The following is a 9,952-nucleotide window of genomic DNA, read 5'->3' as shown; positions in this document are numbered from 1 at the left end:
CCCCGGGTTTTGTGAGGAGTGCGAGGGCCGCGCAGCGCTCAAGGAGTTTCTCTGAGGGGCGTCCTTCGTGCTCACGGCGGGAGTTTCCCTTTAACGTGTCAGGCTTAACTTTTGCTGAAGTGAGGCCCCGTGCGTGTGAGGGAGTCAAGAGCCTGCCGCGGGGGGGAGAGGGGAGGAGGTCTCCGTGGGTCTTGAGGCGCAAAACCGCACGTCAGGCAGCTGCACCTCTAGGGGCGATTTTCACTGAGAAAGATAAGGGGAGGAAAAATACATAATAATAATAATAAATCTACCGGCGAACAGCAGCGAAGTGCCGCCGGCTCCACAGCCCGGCGCCTCAGCCCAGCTGGATCAGCCCTCTCCAGCAGGCAGGGTCTGGCTCAAGTGCTGGGCCACCGCCGGTGAGCTCCTCAAGGGGATGGGCGCGCAGGAAGGAAGAAGGAAAGTTGCACAAAGGGAGCTCGAATCTGTACGTTTAAGAACACAGTAACTCAGCAGAATGCTTTACCTTTGAATTTCAGGTCTTGCCTTGAGAGGAAGTCCAGGCCAAGGGGAAATTTAGTGTCTTCTGGACAGTGGTCAGGGAGCAGCAAGAGCCAAGGGTGACCACAGCTCGGGCAGGGGCAGCACCACCCCTCTCCACCCAGCCAGGCATGTCTCACAGGGTCCGAGCAGGGCCAGGCCTGCGATAACGACGGACACCAGCAGTCCCAGGCGAGGTATGATATTGAGTCAGGTCCACAATCCGTTTTAATGCACGTGTTAAAAAGTATAAATATTCTTTGATTGGTTGGTTTTGCAAGTTCAGCCCTGACCTGGCACCAACTGAAACGAATGCGGAGGTTTAGCCAGAGCGTGGCCGTTGAATTACAGATTTGCCTTCCTAATATTTAGATATATGCATACCCAGGGAAGAGTCAAGTTATTCAACCGTCGAGTGCCTCAGGCTTGAGCAATTTGAGTATTTGACTTTTAAGGACCTGGAAAAACAGCCGAGCAACTGGTATTGCAGAGGATGAATGACAGTGATGTGGCTGGAGCCAACACTCCAGAAAAGGGGAGACCAGGAGGAATTGGTGAATATTGGACATTGGGAAAGAGAAAGGCCAGATTACTCTGAGATTTTATGATAATGGTGATTTCATCAACTCTTGTGTTGTTCAGATCAGATCAGATTTAATCAGGTCAACTGATTTTATGTTTAATTTGAGGATTAAGCTATTCTGGGTTTGTACAGTAAAATGATCTGCCACAGACCAGCAGGCAGCCTTTTTACTTCAGCCATGTCAACAGTGTCCCCATGTGTTATGATTTAAACGTGAGTCTTGCGATACTTGAGGTCTTTCTTAGAGACCAATCTCCTGGTCATCCAATTCAGGAGAGTTTCATTTTAATACATCAGCTTAGTCTTTCAAAGAAATGGGGCCTGTGTTGCTGTGACTGAGGAAGGAGCCTGCAGTTGTGTTTTTTCACGTTACTCTAGAGCCTACCAACTGCTAGTCCTGTTAACTGGTTATCTTTCATACGATGGATTATTCGTTAATTGAATTGCCCCAGTCAATGGATGTTGTATAGATTTTGCCTTCATAGAGTCAATTCTTTGCTTTACAGAGCTAAATAATGAAGAGGGAAAAAGTAATTTTGAGCCTCAGGAAATAAGAAGAGATTTCAGTCAAAATTTAAAGGAAAGGGGAGAATCGGTGAAGCAGAGTGAAACAGGAAGATTTATTGCACGTGTTGACACGCGTGATTTCAAGGTGAAGATGGAATCCTGATAAGTATCTTGTATGTGATGTCTGATGGCCTCAGTATCTACAGTTTTTCAGATGTTGCTGTTGATAAATATTTTGTAACAATGGCTCATTTATGTAAAGAAAACAAATTTTACCCTTTCACACTTATCCCTCTAGACATAGAATAATAACAAAGGTAATAACGATTTCCAGCACTGAACCTAGCCAAACAATCGTGACTGCTATTTTTATTAGTGGAGTTATTTCCGTTCTTTTTCCTTTTTGATAGGAAAAGGCAAAGTTGTTTTTACTGAGCTGAGCTTTAGGCACAGAGATGATGTGCTCCTTACTTACCAAACATTTACAATGTGGCATTTGCTCAGCCATTTAACTTTTCTGTGCTTTTATTTACCCTGCTTGTAAAACAGGATTATTTGTAATTTTTGAGATACAGTTATATACTGTAATGTACTTTCTACTTAAACAGAAGTGTGAAACATCTGAAGGATTTTGGTAAACATGTAATTTCTGCATGTAGGTGATGATTACAGGATAATTCTGAGACTGAGTTACTCAACTGTAAGGAAGTAAGAAATAATGGAACTATTATTTCAGACTGTTTAAATTAAGCAGTACATCCATCAGAGCTAGCACTTGTAAAACATATAAGTTATTGAATCTTTTGAATACCGATTGTACATTAATATATGATAACAGAAAATGATAAATTCATAGGCCCATAATGAACTGTTACTTCCTACCACAGTTTGAATACTCCCTGGCTGATACTGAAGATTAAAGAAAACACCTTCAGAAAACAGGTACGAGGCAGTGACTTCTAGATATAGGTAAACAAAAAATACAACAAAACATCTTCCCACAATTTGCACTGTAAACTTGAACTGAAGCGTATTAATTTTCTGCTTCTTTGCTTCAACTTCTTAGACCAATAATTTAGATTCAGTCTTTTGAGGACGATTTTCTAAAAATCAAATACTGTTTTTGATATAATTATTATATCATAGTAATTTAATATTTTTAAGTTATATTTTTCATACATTTTTGTGCACCTTAGCTCAGAATCCTTTCGCTCTCTTGGCCATCATAGAGAACATTTGTTCTTGTTTATAGTTCAAAGAGATTCAGCTATTAATAGTAGTAACAACTCTTCCCTCCCTAACCCTCCTGCACATCTTTCTCTCTATTGTAGGTGGAGAAGGAAGCATCATATATTGTTAAGGTTCCGTAGTACTTCCTTTATAGGAGCCTATTTTCAATTGCTCCTTGTTTTGCCCAACTTTGTTATTTGGACTGAAGTTTTCTGTCCTGTGTTTCTGTTTCCCACTAACAATTTTTTATCGAGTTTCACTAGAGGGTAAGTAGTGAGCCCTGGAGTCATGGGAGGAAGATTTAAAATGGAAGAGAAGTTGGAAAAGAGAAACAGGGATCCCAGCAGAAGGGTTAAGTGAAGGGAGCTGGAAAAGATGAAATGGAAGGGAGGTCTGAAGTCTGAGGTGGGGGAGTCACAGCTCACATGGTGAAGCAGGAGCTGAGCAAATGAAGACATTAGGGCCAAAAATTTAGTGATGCAGGCACTGAATTAGGTTGCTGTAGGAAACTGGAACTGAAATGAGAAACTTAAAGTTCGGGGTCTGGGATTTAGTAGTCAATGAGATTAGGACTAGGATGGGGAGATGGGAGTAGGAAAGAGTGACCAGGAAAGAACTGAAAGGACTAGGCAAAGAGGACTAAGCTTTGTAGGAACAGGAAGACATCTGTGCTCACCAGGTCATTTACCTATGGAGCCTGGAACAGAACCCAGATTTCCTGCTTGTCCCCATTCCTTTTCTCTCAGCACACATTATGTCACATGCATTTCTGTCAAATATATGTCAAATCCTGTGGTGAAACGTGTGTCTCATTTCTCTTTCACACCGATGATGACCAACTGTTACTGTTACCAGTTATTTCATTCATACATATGGCTAAGTTTTATATGACATTTGAAAGGTTCCAGATGACTCGTGGTTGCCAACATGAAATTCTGCTCTTGTTTTCTGTATTTGTTGTTAAATATAAGGAATTACATGTACAAAATTGCATTCGAAGAATATTAGGTTAGGCTCAGAATGTAGAAGTGCCAGACGTAGGGCTAATAACACAATCACACACTATTTTTTAAAGAGACTCCTTCTCATTTTGCGATGGGGGAATTTAAGCAGTTTATTTTCTTATTATTTTTTAATGTGTGGTCAAGTTTATTTACTGCATATATGAACCATATCCACTGTGAATATAGAATTATTTCAAGCTGAGCTTTTTGTAATAATTAGACTGCTTCACAGACATTAATTCATTTTCACAGTGTCCTGTGAGGTAAGGGGTTGGTGCGTTTATCTATTTTACAGTTATCAGAATGTTTCATTATATGCCCTTCTCACATACCTGACTCTGGAGGCACAGATGCCTATTGCACATTGTCAATAATTTTTCTTCTAGTAGGAAAACTGAAGAGACATACTTACTATTCATAAAATGATTCAGATTCTCGAGCAGAAAATGATAGAAAAGTTCAAAGTATTGCTTCTAATTACTATGATAGTATTTTATGACCATGCAAAAACATTGCTAACTCAGCAAAGGGGACTCTTCTGTCTCTCATTTGGCTAACATCTGGAATGCACTTTTTCCCTGCGTTTAAAAACACATTGAAAAATTCTTCTGATTTAAAAAAAAAAGGTAAGATACTGCAAAATCCCATAAACAATCAGAATCGTAATAGAAGTGTCAGTTCAGCCTCGTTATGGATGATAGCGCTCTAAATCTGATGGGAAAGAAGTCACGCAGTGCATTCCTTCATGCTTCGTGTATTACATATAATTACAGGAAGATGGGAAGCTGGACTTTTCAGTCCTGATACCGCTATTGTGTTAGTCACCAGCAATGACATGCCTTTCTTACCAATTGTTTTCTTGACAGAACTTCAGTTTTCTTTCCTAGCTGCAAAAACTCATTTTTATTTCTCTCTTCTGTTGCTGGAGTTGGATTTTCACTGAGTATGAATGGCATTCATACTCATCCTACTCTGAGGGTACATCAAACTTTCAAGGCTTTTAGTTTGGCACATTTTTATCAAATTTCCCCAAGCACTGGCTAAAATGAATATTCCCAGGCTGGACAATAAGTTTTGGTGAGAAGTGTTGTGTGCGTGAGAAGCCTGTTTCTTCTTTCTGTCTTGCACATCTGTCAGAGGTCCTCTGGAGATCTAAGGACTCCCTAGAATCTTTGCCTGTCTAGCGACCTCTGCTTATTATCTTCAAGTGGTGTCCTTGTTTTGAACGTTTGGCCCTCACTCTCATTTCTGCTTTTTTCATTTTTTGCTTCAAATGTTTTGCTCCCGGGATCTGTGTGCTGCCTTTTGTGTTGAAAGATAGTCTTTTTGCCCTGAGTAAGTCTAGCGTAGCTACGCACAGTACAAATAGGGAAAAGTTTTATCAACTTTTTCCCAGCGCTGGTCAAAGTGGCTCCCTCTCAGGCGAGGAAGAAAACATTTGGTAGAGAAGCTGTGTGAAACTTGAGGGACAGTTTCTCTATTTTCTCCTGAGGAAAATAGTTCTGTCGACTTCTCCCCTAGGATCTCCACTGTTTTCCTTTACACAGTACTTTTATTTTTTATTTTTTTATCTTGGTCTCCCCTATTTCATTCCTGATTGCTGATTGTTGATGCTGCTCCATGTATCTCAAGTAAAGCAGATGTATGGGGCAAGAAGAGATCAGAAACTGACTTCTAAACAGACCACTTCATCGAATCTTGTCACCCAATCCATTTGGCATCCGTTCTGATCAATGCCTGGAAGACACTGATGAGCAAATGCTAAACTCAGTCACAGGCTAGGCCTTTAGTTCCCCATATGCTTTCCTGCCTAGTCCAGGGTATCAAAGCGATTGAGATCTCCCACACGAGGTCTTGTCCACTTTCCTAGAGTGCAAACATTTTAGCAGTACGTACCAGCGGTGTTTTCACAGGAAGTATTTTTTCAGTTGAAGAGAGAAAAGGCACTTAAAGCATTTCCATTTCAGAGGAAGTTAGAAGAGGAAAAGTTTGGTTAAGTGTCGTGTTAAAAGGTCTGAAGTCTGAGGAGGTGTGTAGGGCATTTCTTTAGCTCTTTCCTAGGAGTTAGGCATTACAGAAGATGTGTGATCCAATAGCAAAAAGTAAGATATGGTTATTAGTGTGTTCACTAATATGATATCAGCTGTAGTCTGTCTTCCAGCCAACACTAAGCCAATACACCTCTATTGAAGCCTACTGTTAATGACGGTTACATTCATCATTCTTGTACACCTGGAATTTGCACAAGGGATTTTGACAGGAATTGTTTCTGTATTGCTACCAAAGTGCCAGTGGAATGTATCAGTGCAGCTCACTGTGACAGAAATGATGAACATCTCAATAGAAATAGACAAAGCAAAATCAAGCTAAGTTATCTTAATTTACAGTAGCAGTGCTGTTTGTCTCATGGAAGGAAATGTAATTACTTCATTTATCTGTTGCCTTCTATTTCTCACTTTAACTGCTGACAAATCAATCGGCTTTTATGTGACATGACTTGCTTTCTCTTGCTTTGATTAACTGAAGGTGATATATCAGTACAAACTTGGAATCAGAAGGTCTACGTTCTGTTTCTTGCTTTTCATTTACTTGTTACAAGCTTTTGGGAAGATGGTGTCACCCACATGCTTTGGTTGTGTCATCCATAAGATGAACATAAAGCTCTTTTCATGCTGCTGTGAGGTTGCTGTGAGTCTCAATAACAGAATATGCTAATTATCATCCTTGGCTAAAATTGTTCCACTTTACTATTCTTATTACTACTGTAGTTACATCAGTAACAAACTTTCCTGTTTTGACAAATATTCATGTTTTGAACTACATTACATACAGCATGGAATAAACAGAATAAAACACATACCACTGCCCCCAAAAATGTTAAAACTGCATTCAGCAATTAAAAAGGACAAGTCTTTGGGATTGTTTGTTTGTTTGTTTGTTTACTGTAATCGAGGATAGAAGTTTAACAGAAACACTCACTGAAAAATTACTTTTCTAACGGCATAAGTCAGAATATATCCAAGTTCACAGAATGAATGTCCAAATCATGTAAATTTATAAAAACGAGGCACCCGATGCAGAACACTTGGTCAATGTTAAACTATAATTATGTTATCTGGATTGTAAAGAACAAGGGATCCTCAAGTGATGACAGGACTTCAAGGCTTGTCTTGAGCTGTGAATTCTGGGCTGATTCATGAAAGCTACAGCCTGTGAACGGAGTATCGTATACAGCCAATGAAGTCAAACAGTCAGTGGAAAAAGACTGCAAAAAAGATTGGCAGAATCACCTTATCGCTTTTGATCACGAATGTTCACTAGCGGTCCATATTGATTCACTTCATATTAACAAATTCTCTACAGCAGCAAATGTTTTTCCAACGTAGCTGCTTTAGTTATCGGGAACTGCTTCCATCATGCCTACTAACGGCCCTGTAAACACCTATGTGAGATGAAGCCTCTTTGCTGCTCCAGTGCAGCAACTCTGCTGTCTGTGAATACATGTATATGAATATGATGTAATCATGCAGCTGTTGACTTTAAGTCAGCATTTGTACCAAAGTAAAGAAAGATGGGAATAAAAGAGGATAGAATTTCAATTTTTATTCTTATTTGCTTCACTGGCTGCTGTTTTATAATTGAATTGCATTTTAAATTTCACATTCAAAAGGTTCAGACTGAGACACAAGCACTAATCTCCCCACTCCAGGGGGAAATTTGAATTTTTATCTCATTACAGGTCTAAAATTCAGAACTCTGATCTCACTAAACATTTTTTACATCAGAAGGTCCTACTCTAAATTCTAATCTCTTTTCTATTTCAAAATAATGCCTGTAGGAGATCTGTAATGTTTTTATATTACTGCAATTTGTTCTCAGAAGCTCTGAAGACTTCTTGTTTAAAAGAAAAAAAAAGACATACAAATGACAAGAATTGTGGCCATAAAAGCAGTTAAAACTGGAATCCTACGTAAGACCGAACATAAACAGTAATCCCCCTCACCTTTAAGGGTTTCGACATTGTCTGTCAGGTGTAGGAATTTTTAAAACCTCACTATAGTACAGAAGTAGCCTTTATCTCTGGAAATTCTCCAGGCTTTTGGGGCTGAATGTGAATAAAGCCTATCAGCAATATGGAAATATATCCCTCCCAGTGTTAAAGAGCTTTGTAGGCTTTCTTTCAAAGTAATGCAGAGACGTTTCATTGCATGTATTTAAATCTTGTACCAGTTATTATAATAACTTTTAAAGTATTCATCTTCCACATGAAAATATAAAAGGAAGAGAAATAACAAGCATACAGGTTGACTGTGGTAAGCCTATGCCAAAAGAGAACCTGGCCTAACAGTGGGGAGAGTGCGGAGCATTCGTTACTCTTCTGCAAATGACTGATATTTTAATGCTGCCAGTCTGTTCTATTTAGAAAGTAAAGCATTCAGCTCATAAATCAACTACTGAATTTTATTTAGAAGAGTGATAAAAAAGTCCCTCCTCCACGATGAAGTCACTTTTTGTTGAGTCACCATCTGGTCCCAGAGAGGTTCTTCTATTCAGAACAGATAATACAAACAGTAAAAAGGACCAATAAGTGGAAGAGTAATTAGAAGAGTTTTATAAATATGGAGATTTTTTAAAACTGTTTCTGCAAGGTACTAGAGTGTATAAATTAAGATGGCTAGCCAGGCTCTATTGATAGAGAGGTGCTAGCTGACGAGCTGTTTTTTCAAAAGGTTTTTACCTCATTATTCTCCAGTTGTTTTGGCTCAAGACGGTAACGGTTTCCTGAGAACAGCTGATTTCCTGCATTTCTGCCATTCAAGGGGATAGAGAGCTTCATGAAAAGTGAGTTTGTAACTGGCTGTCAGTGACCTAATGCACAAGAAAGGCCAAATTTTTGTAGTTGCTAGGCACCTGGCTTTTCCTTCACATCAGTACATCTGTTACAAGTATAGTACACAACCTCTTTTGTTTCTTGGTTTATGACTTCTGTTCATATTAGATTGTATTTTGGAGCACCAGCCTCCACGTAAGACAGTATTTCATGCATTAATTAATTAACTCACAACTTTTTTGTGTAGTATTATCAACTCTATTAACTGAGAGGAAAATCAGATCACAGACAGATTAATTCACATGCTAAGTATCAGAAAGGAGACATTGACAATGCAAGGAGCCAAGTCCAACACTGATGGTACCCAATCAGGATATCACATAGATGCTGAATGCAGAAATCTGTAGCAGCTTTTTCTCGTACAGTGCTTTAGTGCATACATAATCCTTAGGAAGGAAGAAGTAGGTGGCATGTGTCTCAGAGCACTGAGTCTCCAGCAAGGAGTTGAGAGTATCGCTTATTTGTTGGGTCAGGTACCTTTCAGCCTACTAGATATTATTGCAAACATTGATTCTTCGTGATTATTTTCAATAAATATTAAAGTGCTTAGAAATAACATTTTAAAGAATATGAAATAAACAGAAAAGCATTCACTCTAAAATTGGGGATGCACAATAAACTCAGATCGTTTTTGTTCACTGATATTCTCATTTTTGTTTGCGTTTATGTAACTCTTGTATCTGCTACAGAACTTAAGGAAGAGTGTATCTAAGGACAGACTTCGTGAGAAATTGCTTTGCGTTGATCCTGGCAAAGTGAATTTTGGCGACATCAGTGGAATGTTTTTTCTAGAAAAAGTAGGGGCTGAGGTGAGGCTCAGTCTCCTGAGTTTTGTGGAACAAAAACAGGGCCACAGCACCCTTTTAGAGCCATGTCAGAATGTCTCCACCAAGTCATGTTTAGTCTGTTGTGCTAAAATCAAGCTACCACTACTGGAACCAATGACAGTGATCCTCCTCCAACTTACACAGAGACACATAGTCCACCTTCAAACCATTGTCAACAGAAGCATCTTAAACATCCCTTGTATTCTCTGCTGTCCCACTGTTATTAGAGAAGGGAGAAAATAAGCACTGAATTATGAACTAAACCGGAAGAAACATCTCAAAACTGTCATGGCTGTACTTCCCTTTCAGAATACAAGTCTGCTTACTTCATATATTGAGATCCTTCAACTGTTCTCATTTTCTGGAATTAGTTTAGAAGATTTTCTTG

This window comes from Struthio camelus, chromosome 8 (assembly GCF_040807025.1).
Source record: "Struthio camelus isolate bStrCam1 chromosome 8, bStrCam1.hap1, whole genome shotgun sequence".
In the NCBI taxonomy this organism is placed as follows: domain Eukaryota; kingdom Metazoa; phylum Chordata; class Aves; order Struthioniformes; family Struthionidae; genus Struthio; species Struthio camelus.
The sequence above is the reverse complement of the archived record's forward strand: the minus strand, read 5'-3'. Positions refer to the sequence as shown.